Source organism: Taudactylus pleione, unplaced genomic scaffold (assembly GCF_031769625.1).
Source record: "Taudactylus pleione unplaced genomic scaffold, aTauple2 ptg000282l, whole genome shotgun sequence".
Classification (NCBI taxonomy): Eukaryota; Metazoa; Chordata; class Amphibia; order Anura; family Myobatrachidae; genus Taudactylus; species Taudactylus pleione.
Genome location: NW_028284684.1, coordinates 8,883,826 through 8,897,435, shown reverse-complemented (window position 1 = coordinate 8,897,435; position 13,610 = coordinate 8,883,826). Strand labels below are relative to the sequence as shown.

Sequence of the window (13,610 nt, the reverse complement as noted above, 5' to 3'; positions counted from 1 at the left end):
ATTCACATGTTGCCCTGTTCTCATGAACGATCATACACAACACACGACAGGTCACTACATCACTTAAGATCAGTTAACATTAGGGGTGTGCACCGGCCACTTTTCGTGTTTTGGATCTGGATCTTTCTTCGTGTTTTGGATCTGGATTGGTTTTGCCAAAACCACCCTTCCGTGTTTTGGGTTCTGGGTTTTGTGTTTTGGATCTGTATTTTTTTTTAAAAAAGCATAAAAACAGCTAAAATCACAGAATTTGTTGGTTTCTCTGTCCTATGCCATTATTAACCTCAATAACCTTAATTTCCACTCATTTCCAGTCTATTCTGAACACCTCACACCTCACAATAGTGTTTTTATGTCCAAAAGGTTGCACCGAGGTAGCTGGATGACTATGCTAAGCGACACGAGTGGGCGGCACAAACACGTGACCCATCTAGGAGTGACACTGCAGTGGCAGACAGGATGGCAGTTAGAAAAACTAGGCCCCAAACTGTACATAATGCAAAGAAAAAAAAGAAGTGCAAGATGGAATTGTCCTTGGGCCCTCCCACCCACCCTTATGTTGTATAAACAGGACATGCACACTTTAACAAATCAATCATTTCAGCGCCAGGGTCTGCCACACAACTGTGGCTGAAATGATTGGTTCGTTTGGGCCCCCACAAAACAAGCTGGCAATTAATGTGTCCCTGCACAAACTGGCTCTACGGAGGCAAGATGTCATCCTCATCCTCCTCATCCACCGATTCCTCACCCTCTTCAGTGTGTACATCCTCATCCTCACAAAGTATTAACTCGTCCCCACTTGAATCCACCACCACAGGTCCCTCTGTACCTTCTGGAGGCTGGTCTCCCTGGAAGAGCTGATAATTCATTTTGATGAACATCATCTTCTCCACATTCTGTGGAAGCAACCTCCTACGCCTTTCGCTGACAAGGTTCCCGGCTGCACTAAACACTCTTTCGGAGTACACACTGGAGGGGGGGCAACTCAGGTAAAATAGAGCCAGCTTGTACAGGGGCCTCCAAATTGCCTCTTTTTCCTGCCAGTACAGGTATGGACTGTCTGACATGCCTACTTGGATGCTGTCACCGATGTAATCCTCCACCATTCTGTCAATGGTGACAGTATCATATGCAGTGACAGTAGACATGTCAGAAATTGTTGCCAGGTCCTTCAGTCCGGACCAGATGTCCAAACTTGGTCCTGCCTGCCCTGCATCACCGCCAGCGGGTTGCTTAGGATACCTAAGTTTTTTCCTGGCAGCCCCAGTTGCGGGAGAAAATGAAGAAGGAGCCGTTGACGTGTCACGTTCCGCTTCAGCTGACAGTGTGTTCACCAGCAGGTCTTTGCACCTCTGCAGGCTTGTGTCGGCCGGAAAGAGAGACACCACATAGGCTTTAAACCTAGGATCAAGCACGGTGGCCAAAATGTAGTGGTCTGATTTCAACAGATTGACCACCCTGGAATCCTGGCAAAGCGAATGAAGGGCTTCATCCACAAGTCCCACATGCCGAGCGGAATCGCTCCGTCTTAGCTCCTTCACTTTCTCCAGCTGCTTCTGCAAAAGCCTGATGAGGGGAATGACCTAACTCAAGCTGGCTGTGTCTGAACTGACTTCACGTGTGGCAAGTTCGAAGGGCTGGAGAACTTTGCACAACACGGAAATCATTCTCCACTGCGCTTGAGTCAGGTGCATACCCCCTCCTTTGCCTATGTCATAGGTGGATGTATAGGCTTGTATGGCCTTTTGCTGCTCCTCCATCCTCTGAAGCATATAGAGGGTTGAGTTCCACCGCGTCACAAACTCTTGCTTCAGGTGATGGCGGGGCAGGTTCAAGAGTGTTTGCTGGCGCTCCAGTCTTCGGCACGCAGTCGCTGAATGGCGAAAGTGGCCAGAAATTTTTCGGGCCACCCAAAGCATCTCCTGCACGCCCCTGTCGCTTTTCAGAAAATTCTGCACCACCAAGTTTATTGTGTGAGCAAAACATGGGACGTGCTGGAATTTGCCCAGATGTAATTCCCGCACAATATTGGTGGCGTTGTCAGATATCACAAATCCCCAGGAGAGTCTAAGTGGGGTAAGCCACTGGGCGATGATTTCCCTCAGTTTCTCTAAGAGGTTGTCGGCGGTGTGCCTCTTACTGAAACCGGTGATACACAGCGTAGCCTGCCTTGTAACGAGCTGGCGTTTCTGAGATGCTGCTACTGGTGACGCTGCTGCTGTTGCTGCGTAAGGTGATACATCTACCCAGTGGGCTGTCACAGTCATATAGTCCTTAGTCTGCCCTGTTCCACTTGTCCACATGTCCGTGGTTAAGTGGACATTGTGTACAACGGCATTTTTCAGGACACTGAGGACACTTTTTCTGACGTTTCTGTACAGTCTCGGTATCGCCTGCCTAGTGAAGTGGAATCTGGACGGGATTTGGAACCGGGGACACACTACCTCCATCAATTATCTAAATCCCACTGCACTAATGGCGGATACCGGACGCACGTCTAACACCAACATAGCAGTCAAGGCCTCAGTTATACGTTTTGCTTCAGGATGACTGCTGTCGTACTTCATCCTCCTCGCTAAGGACTGTTGGAGGGTCAATTGTTTAGTAAAAGTAGTGGTGTTCCTACTTCCTCTCTGGGATGATGAACGACTCCCAGCAGCAGCAACAGCAGCAGCGGCAGCAGTAGGCGTAGCAATGCAGGATCCTCCAGAGGAATCCCGGATAGGAGAGTCAGTCATGCCAGTGACATGGCCTGCAGGACTACTTCCGATCCTGACTAAGGAGGAAATTGACGAGGAGGGAGTTGACGGTGTGGTTTGCAGGCGCTTGGATACAACAGGACAACGGGATTTAGGTGTCCCTGGACTGCTTACGGTCTTAGCCAAATTTTCTGAACTTGACAGTAACTTTTTATGAACGCGCTGCAGGTGCCGTATAAGGGAGGATGTTCCTAGGTGGTTGACATCCCTACCCCTACTTATTTCACCTTTACATATGGTACATATGGCAAGACAGTTGTTGTCCGGATTTGGATAGAAATATTGCCAGACCAAAGAGGTGGAATGTTTGGTCTTCTGCCCAGGAATGACCGTGATGGGCTTTTTCATCCCACGGACAACAACTGTCTCCCCCGGAGCCTGATTTAAACAAACCACATCACCATCAGAATCCTCCTCGCCAACTTCCTCCTCAGCGCCAGCTACACCAGTATCCTCATCCTGTTGTACTTCAACAGTGACATCTTCAATTTGCATATCAGCAAGTGGACTGTGGGTGCTCCTTTCAGCACTTGCAGGGGGCGTGCAAATGGTGGAAAGAGCCACCTCTTCCCGTCCAGTGCTGGGAAGGTCAGGCATCGCAACCACCACCACACTTGGACTGTCCTTGGGGATTTGTGATATCTTCTTAGAAAGCACAGTTCTTCGCTGTGCTTTTGCCAGCTTAACTCTTTTGATTTTTTTAGTGGGAGGAGGGCTTCCATCGTCATGTGAAGCTGAACCACTAGTCATGAACATACTAGGGATCGACCTTAGCCGTTCCTTGCCACTCCGTGTCGTAAATGGCATATTGGCAAGTTTACGTTTCTCTTCAGCTGATTTAAATGTCTTTTTCAAGGTCATTTTCCTGAACTTTGCCATTTGGGATTGTATGTGCCCTCTACTATGACATTGGGCATCGGCCTTGGCAGACGACGTTGATGGCATGTTATCGTCTATGTCATGACTAGTGGCAGCAGCTTCAGCACTAGGAGGAAGTGGTTCTTGATCTTTCTCTATTTTATTTTTATCGGAGAAAGTTTGGTCCTCCATTTATGTTATATCGATTTGATATATACGTGCGGCTAAACACAGAAAATAATTTTTTTTTTGGTTTGGTCTGGAGTGTACTTTCGGGGGTTACAGCACCCTTTAACGGTCAAGCCAGCCGGCCCTTTACTTATGACACAGGCGCACGCTTGGCACTACTTTGTTGATGCACGTGCGGCTACTGCGCACACAATTCACAAACACAGAAAATATTTTTTTTTTTGGTTTGGACTGGAGTGTACTTTGGGGGTTACAGCACCCTTTAACGGTCAAGCCAGCCAGCCCTTTACTTATGACACAGGCGCACGCTTGGCACTACTTTGTTGATGCACGTGCGGCTACTGCGCACACAATTCACAAACACAGAAAATAATTTTTTTTTGGTTTGGACTGGAGTGTACTTTCGGGGGTTACAGCACCCTTTAACGGTCAAGCCAGCCGGCCCTTTACTTATGACACAGGCGCACGCTTGGCACTACTTTGTTGATGCACGTGCGGCTACTGCGCACACAATTCACAAACACAGAAAATAATTTTTTTTTGGTTTGGACTGGAGTGTACTTTCGGGGGTTACAGCACCCTTTAACGGTCAAGCCAGCCGGCCCTTTATTTATGACACAGGCGCACGCTTGGCACTACTTTGTTGATGCACGTGCGGCTACTGCGCACACAATTCACAAACACAGAAAATATATTATTTTTTTAGCACTTGGGGGGAGCACCCCTGATGGACAGAGCACCCCCTGGACAACACTACAGCACCCCTTTAGGACTGGGACACTGCACAGGACTTTGGAGTGGACACAGCCCCTATGGAGAACTGACTGCACAACACAGTCCAGCCAGCCCCTATGGACTTTGAAGTAGTGGACACAGCCCCTATTAACAACAGCAGCACAGCACAACACAGCCAGCCCCTATGGACTTTGAAGTAGTGGACAACAGCAGCACTACACTACACTACACTACACAGCCCTAACTCCCACCCTCCCTCTTCACTGTCCACAGCCGAGTGAGAAAATGGCGCAGACGCGGGTACCTTATATAGGATCCAAAACCCGCGAGACTCGGAAGGCGGGATGATGACGTTTTGCCTCGATTTCAGATCCGAGTCAGGCGGGAAAAGTCGAGCCTGACTCGGATCGGACTCGGATCGGGGGGGTTCGGATTTCAGAAATCCGAACCCGCTCACCCCTAGTTAACATGCAATACTTTGTGCTGCTAATGATGTGATTTGCTACAGATTATTTAATTTCTCTCACTTTAAAATTGACAACACAGGGAGAAGAAGCAGGTGAACAACGATAACTGTAAGTCATGTCAAACACACCTTAAAAATGTGTGGAGTTGCCTGTTTTCAATAACTGCATCTCTGTATTCAAAATGTGTTTCGTTTGCATTCTAGTAAGACTCTCGTTTAAACCTTATACTATTTTTCATTATAATCATTTAGCAATTGCAACTGTTCATTATTGTTGGCATTTTAGTTTTGAAGAATATTATTTTGATGGTTTATAACCCATTTCAAACTGATCTTTTTAAATGGGATTTTCATGTGATGTATGTTTTCATCACAGTCCCACTTTACTACCCAAAACCTTTAACTTGCAATACGTGTTTGCCCCAAATTCCATGTCCTGATTTCCACCACATTATTATGATACATGGAAGTAAGTTCCTATGAATGTTAAGCTTTGCAAAAGGAAGTATGTGGTGAACTTTATAAACTGAATAGCTGACCATTGGAAAGAGTAAAGCACCATGTGGAAGATAGGTTGACAAGACTTCATAACTACGCATAAGCTTCTGGTTAGTTACCTGCTTATAATTATGGGAACGCCTAATCCTAGTACAGCCCATACCAGAGCTTGGCTACATGTGTAGAATTCAGTTTTGGGTGGCATTCTATTAGATAAACGTAAATGCAGAATACTACTTGTCAGCTCCCACCTTGCCCACCTGTTTTGTTTTGCGCATTCTACATGTATCATTGGATTTCTGTTTCTTGGTTCTGCATTTTTCTTTTCTCCTTCATCCACTAGGGAACACTGGAGTCTCAGTACAGTGGGGTATAGATGTGGGATAACCGGGAGCTGGCACTTTAATAAATTTGAATAGTAGCTAGCTCCTGCCCCTCTATACCCCCCTACAGGTCAGTCTAAATTTTGTGCCAAGGGAGCTGGCTGCACTACACAGAGCTTTCTGTTTAAATTATAGATCCTCGATCAGCATATGAGGACACAGACAGGCAGCTCCCTGCCCCTGCCTGTCTGTATCGTTGGAGCTGCCGAGAGACCCCACAGCAGCTGCTTGCGGTGTGCGCTGGGGTCTTCAGCTACAGAGACCACTGTCTCTTGGGGATACCTAGACGCACTGCATGCGGCGCACGTCACGGTCCCCCACTAGCATACCCGCCACCGGCAGCACTCTGCAGCGGCAAGGTTAGTAACTCCTGGCACCCTGAATAGCAGGGTGGCCAGGAATACTGTAAGGCGGGCATCAAAATAGCAGCCTGCTAAGCGCTGTAAGCGGGCACCATAGCGGGGGGGCGGAGCCTAACGAGTTCTGCTCCTGCCTTCCAGCAACCCCAGTGTTTCCTAGAGGTTGGCGGCCATTTTAAATATAACATGCTGCTGCAGACGCTGAGTACAGCGGAGATACTGTCCTGTCCCCGGATGTGAGTACACAGTGGGGTCAGGCTACTGAAGAGTCATTAAGACTGTGTGTGCACAGCCATTAATAGCACATTTACATTGTGTGTGCACAGCGTGCTGGTCATTGTATCAGCGCTGGTTGGTCTGGGTAAAAGCATATCCTTCTATGCCCTTATCTCTTCTTACTAAGTCTCTGTGTGTCTCATTGTCCCTTCACTCTGGATGTATGTGTGTGGCCAGTGATTTGGTAGCATGACTTCAAATCTGCACATATAACTTTCTCCTGCAAAAAGTGTGCAGAGAAATGACACAGGGACAGTTATCTACTTCCCTGTTGTGATAAATATGTGTTTCAGTGCTGATTGCAGCAATACAAGTCCAGACCTGACTGCAGGGCTGAATGCTTCTTGCAGAGAAGAAAGGTTGCCAAATCTCAGACTGGTGTTACAGGTTGAGCACAGCTCCTGTAATCACCTCAGCAAGCTTGGGCTGATCAATTTACATCAGTCATGTCATGTCTGCCTTCTCTGGACCAGATTGGGCGCGTTCTTTAGCCAGGTCTGTAGAAGGGCTTACAAATTGTCAGCCCAGGTCCCTCCCGTGGCATAGTCCTCTAATGTCCCTGCTAGGAGACTGATACCGAATCCCCTTATGTGGGATGATCCGGAAAGCGGACAACATGCCTGATACAGAGGAGGGGGACAGGCGACAGAAGAATTGGAGCCTGTGTCTCGGGGTGTAGAGAATGGACCCTGGGAATGTTAAGCCGTCTATCTTTGTTAAGAAACAAAGATTAGCAGCCACCTTTACAGTATATGAGGAATTGAATCCTTACCTCAGCGTGGATACACAATTAAAAAGTTTCAGACACGTAAACTTTTATCCTACTATCCCTTTCCTGCAGAGTGTACAGGTGGGAGCAGGAGCAGTTCTTGCCACTGCCATATTTTATTGTGCCTAGGGAATAGCTCTGGGCACATCTGTTTGGCAGCCTATGGCCACACCACCCTGAACACGCCAGATCTCATCTAATCTCGGTAGCTAAGCAGGGTCAGGCCTGGTTAATACTTGGATGGGAGTCCGTCTGGGAATACCACATGCTGTAGGCTTTATTCCCAGACAACCCGAGTTCAAACGTCTAGGTACACTGTAACTTGACCCGCACTAGTCAGTTGTTGGGTCAACAAGGCTGTGGAAGCTTGGGCTACGCAGCTTGCTGAGTACTTTAAAACTGGTGTTCCGGTGGAGGATCTGGTTCCTTTAATGGAACAGATTGCAGAGTCTGCTTCCTTTTAAAGATATTTGTAATCTTTCCTCTAGATTCTTGGCTGACTATCTCAGCCGCAGAGCCCTGTGGCTGAGACAATGGCAGGCGGATGAGAAAGCTAAAAGAGCTGTGGAAGCTTTTCCATTCACAGGGGAAGCTCTGTTTGGTTCAGAACAAGTGGATCTCTAAAGCCACAGGTGGTAAGTCCACCTATCTCTCATCTGCTGCTCCTCCTCCTCGGACCGTCCTTTCGGTCCTTGCGGATCCCAAGGAGATTCAGCGGTCGTTCCAAAGAAGCTCCCGCTATCTTCCATGGTCCCAGAGGCAGGGGTAGAGCCACTGCATCTTCCTCCCAGCAGTTGAACCTCCGGCATGATGCACTCCCTTCTCTCCTGGGGGACCCCAAGGTGGGGGCTCGCTTTTGCAATTTCAAGCATCAGCAGACAAACTGTTTGTTATACAAGCAGGGTCAAAGCTTCTATTCCAGCTTGGTTGTAGTTCCCAAGTCGGACGGTTCAGTGAGACCCATTCTGAACCTGAAACATCTCAACCTTATTTGCGGAACTTCAGGTTCAAGATAGAGCCCCTGCAGTCTGTCATGGCAGGTCTCGAGAGGGAGGCCGTGATTGTACAGTGGTTAGTACTCTTCCGCAGCAACCTCGGTTTGCTTCCGAGTCACAGCACCATACCTTTCTCCACATTCCCATTTGGTTTCATCAGGCAGTACGGGACGCTCAATTTCAATTTCACCCTTTGGTCTTTCATCAGCACTAAGAGTGTTCACGAAGGTCGGGGCTGTGATGATGGCCTTTCTCCGGATTCAGGGTGTCACTATCATCCCGCACTTGGACGATCTACATCTCAACAATTACGGCAGGAGGGATAGATCCTGAGTTTCCAACAGCCTACTCAGCATCTGCTTTTCCTAGGGATGTTTTTGGACTCGGTGGAGCAGAGGGTGTTTCTTCGCAGGAAAAAGACACCTCCATCCAACACATGGTGTGATTGATACTGCGCCATCGCAGGGTGTTAGTACACCTGTGTATTCCTCCTCTAAGGAATATGTTTGCGACCGAGTCCATCCAAGATTGGAGTTCCATACCCATCCATTCCAACTGGTCCTCATCTCTCAGTGGTCAGGGTCCCACCTTTTTTCTTCACCAGCGAGTGCAACTGTCACCCAAGACTCAAACATTTCTCCTTGGTCGCTGAATTCCTCACACTTACTGGCAGGCAAGAGGTTTGCAATGTAGGAATGGATTCTCCTCACCACAGACGCCAGTCTGAGAGGAAAGGGGGCAGTGACTGGGGGAAGACACTTTTAGGGACGCTGGACTCGACCAGAGGCGGTACTGTCCATAAAGATAAGGGCAGTGTTATATGCTCTTTGGATGGCACAGCCCCTGTTGAAGGGCCATGCAATCAGAGTGCAGTCCAAAAATGCCACGGCTGTGGTGTACATAAACAGACAAAGCGGCGCCAAGAGTCGGTCCACCGTGAGGGAGGTAAGCCGCATTCTTCTCTGAGCAGAGGAATTAGCGGAAGCAATATCAGCAGATATTGGGAGGCCGACTTTCTCAGTCAACAAGACATTCATCCGGGGAAATGGACAAACCACAGGTGTTTCAACAACTGATTCAGCGTTGGGGTCTTCCTCAGGTAGATCTCATGACGTCAAGGTTGATCCATCAGCGGCCTCTCTACTGCTCGGACAAGAGATCCACAGGCGGTGACAGTGGATACTCTTACAACTCCTTGAAGGTCTCAGTTTTACCTGTTCCCTTCACTCCCACTTCTTTGTCGTATGCTTTAAAGAATCAAACGAGAAAGGGTAAAGGTATTGATGGTGGCCCCACACTGGCCCTAAAAATATTACATGTTCACTGCTTTAAAAGCAACATTTTAAAGATAACAAGCACAGCACATCGCAACTTTTGTATTGAACCTTCATGGTTAAATGTAATTTTCAATGCAACATGTCAAAGTCTAAAATGCAAATTTTTGGATTTTACTGGCTGTAATTTAATTTTTTTAGTTGACTACTTATTTCAGTGTAACCTTTCTTTCCACAGCATTTCAAAACACTGATAACTTTCGCTTTGCACTTTTAAAAGCATGGTTTATTTTTCCAGTAAATTGCTTTTAATGCATTGTAATTTTACACAACGTCATAATTGAATTATCTTTTAAATGTTATAATTTTCTATTATCTTTAAACAAAGTGTATGATTATAGTTTTTGCTGTGTATATATAATTTGAATAGCATAGTATCTGAAGTTGTTTTTCTTTTTTTTGGAATGTGAAATATAACTCCTCTTGCCAGATGCACATTATCAGTTTGCACAAAGCAGCTTGTCATTACAGGATTTCTAATAGTGAGGGATCCCTGCTACCTTACCAGTAACTGAGAGCGCTTTTGTGCCTGATTCAGAGCTAGGCGCAATGCCGATGTTCACCTAGTTGACAGATTTTGTTCAACTGTCAACGCTGATATCAATAATCGTCAATCCGTCAGGAACTCGGGGAAATGCAACATGTTAAAAATCCCAGACTCGCTGATTCTGACCATTTTTGAGATTGTCTAACATGTTGGACTTCTCCAATCCCCCGACCTCGGCCACGGCAGAATAGGGAATTGCCCCAATACAGGCTAGATGTATGGGTCCCATCAGTCTCTATTTATGTATCCTGTTGAGTTTTATCCCCTTGTACAGCACTACAGAACCCTTGCGGCACTTTATAAATAAAATATAATAATAATAATGACTGTAATGTGACTATGAATTTATTGCATCATGTTTCAATTTTTATATACATATATTGCAAGTGAAACCGCTTTGTTTTTATCAATGGAATTCAATCGTTTTTCAGACGACCTGCAAATTTTTTATATTTTAGTCATTTTATGGATAGGTTATTTTTCCTTTGCAATTATAATCGCAATATTAGGTACATACTGGCGTTCATAACGCGATGCATAGTGCGTTCTACCCTTTATTTGAAATATATTCAAAGGGTCACAATAAATATTCAGTGTTAAGCACCATATTGGTACATGGCAACATTTTTATCTATCAATTTTTTTTATACAAAATGACAGTATTTTCTGTTTATTTTTCAGAGCTAATAAGAGATTCTATGAATTCTTATTCCTTTTTCATTTTTTTTATTATGTATTGTTAATATATGGGTGTTAATTTAATACTTTTATTTGGTATATGTACCACCGGCTGTCCTCCTATCTCTGTCGCCATCTGGGGATGGCAATAGCAATGGCTTGGTACAAGAAAATTATTTAATTTTTTTTTTCCCAAAGAGAAATAGTTTAAGTAAAAATAGAATAATGCACCAGTAGTAATGTGCTCCCCTGAGTGATGCCCCCAGTAAGCCGCTTGCACTACAAAAAAAAAATATATAAAGCTCATACCTTAATCTAAGCCCCACGACCGCTGCAATCCGCTCGGCTGCTCCTCTGCACTATGGGAGAGACATCATGACGTCTCTCCCATAGTGGACTGCGTGAGCTGGAAGTCGGTGCTCAGGAGTGAACTCCGTCTTCCGACTCCGGCGACCACTGTGGGGAGGGAGCCGGGCGCCCACTGGTTACAAGTAACCAGCGGGCATCTGGCAAATGAAGCCTCCCTGCGGCGCCGGGGTTAGGATGGCGGGAGGAGGTGGAACTGGTTCTGACTCCTCTGGTCCACTTTAACCACAATCGGTGTGGGGGCCCTTAACGTGTGGGGGCTCAGGGTCGATCACTACTGTCCCTCCCCGTTAATCCGGCCCTGGGTTCAGGCACTAGGGTTAGGCACCAAAGAGGGAGGGTTAGGGTAGGGAGAGGGGGAGGGTTAGCATAACGACCAACAAGTGTTGGAATGTTAACCATGTCGGGATTCTGACCTCCAGGATCCGGACTATATATATATACTAGCTGATAAACCCAGTTTCACCCGGGTAGACCGAAGATATTCAATGTTTCCATTTCCAGCTCGACACACCAGTAACACATTAAACCTTCACCTCTATAGTACACTCAGTTCCACCCCGTTCCAGCCCAATTTAACCGGGGTCTCCTAAGTGTATAGGTTACAGGTACAGTTTAAGAAGCCACTGTTAGGTGGTAAATATTAGAGGACATTCCCTCCCAAATGAAGAGTTTATGAGGTAGGAAATGCAAATCCCTGTAAAGCAGCTGATTAGTTTCACTTGTTCTCTGCAGCAAGATTTATGTTTTATAATTATCCCCTCTCAATGTAAAATTTAGGCCGTACTCCCTTTTCAAAATGTCACGTTCTCATTTATCATGCTGTCACCCAAGACTACGCTAACTATTTATAATACAACATAACATTTGTGAAATTACTATAGGATTGGCATTATGCAGCTAAACAACTTCATTGCACTACAATGCTTAGACCTAACTGTCATTTGTTGATTCTTTTTTTCTGCTACTTCCTCCACTTGTTTTTTTCGTCTTTGTTTTTTTTAAACATATAGTTGTGCCTCCTCTCCAAATTGCCTAAGTAGTGAAAAACATAAGCAATCATTGGAACTTCAATGTTTTGCTATTAAGTACATAGGTTGAATCCCTAGATTTCTACATGCTACCCTTGATGTTCCTAGCCTTTTGTCAATAGGAGAGGTACAGCAAACCGCATTCGGTATGATTTGCCGGTAAATTGTATCCTGTCACTTGTATGCCCGACTCCATAATAGCGATCAATTTGAAATATCAAAATATTAAATATGTACTGGTATTATATACCTTCAAATTTTAAACAGACAATTTATCTACCGACCAGTTCTAAATGCCGATCTTATTGAAAATTAAACAGACATTATCCTGATAAATTAAAAAGCACATCAGCTTTGATATCCCTTTAATTCTCTATACCGCCATTGTTGAAATCTCTAAAGTTATTAATGCCGACAAATATAAATATCTACTGTACATATTACCGACAGCATACAAAACCGGGATAATTTATGTTATGTTGTCAGTATTTGCTGTTGTTGGATTTTGATCTTTAGGGATTTCGTTATCATCGGGTAACCATGATTGTCGATTTTGTTGTTGTCGCTTCTTCATAGGAATCGGGATTTCAGCAGTCTATTTTTCAATGTCGGTATTATAGCCAGCGGGAATTGTTCTAGCGGTATGCCAAACGAATACTGATAGGATAGATATTCCATTCAACGCATATAGGGGTCTATTTACTACAATCCGCATTAAAATGCAGATTGTAGTGTGATATTACCGACTGAATTTAGCCAATATCACAGGGATTTACTAAAAATCCCTTGCAGGGACAGAGCTTGCGATAAAGCTCTGTCCCGGCAAATCCCCTCCGCACACTTACCACTGTATTTTTCGCAAAAAATCTAGTGACAAATGCCTGCATATGCGCTGACCGGCTGCCGCTAAGCCATGCCCCCCCACCGCACGATCGCGACCCTCCCTTTTTTTTTTTTTTTTTTAAGCAGTGTATCAGCTTGTGGTCTGTTTAGACCACACAGCTGATCACTAGGGCCGGCTGCGGGTTTTGCTCTACCTGTTAGGCAATTATGGGAAATGCAATCTGATTACTAATAATATGTGATTATTAGGGCTTGGAGTAGAATTTTATGGATTCTACTCCACTTGCCCTTTAGTAAATTTAGGTGATACTAAAATAATGTGAAAAGGGTGTGAAAACACCCTTTTTCAATTTATTTTAGTAAAAATAATGATAATAAATAGAGCCCACAATGCTTGAACGCCTAAGATCATGTTACTCTGCTGGTATCTGAATAATGATGTCAGAGTACAATCTTCTAACTGACATTCTCTAGTCTGAGTATCTATAGTAGACAAGTATTCGGTTTTCCTGGCAAGGTAC

General features: G+C 45.4%; 1 pseudogene; it reads left to right on the top strand.

Annotated features, from left to right (window-relative positions):
- The first annotated feature begins 7,453 nt into the window (after window positions 1–7,453).
- Window positions 7,454–7,572, top strand: LOC148512115 (5S ribosomal RNA; annotated as a pseudogene).
- Window positions 7,573–13,610: the final 6,038 nt, after the last annotated feature.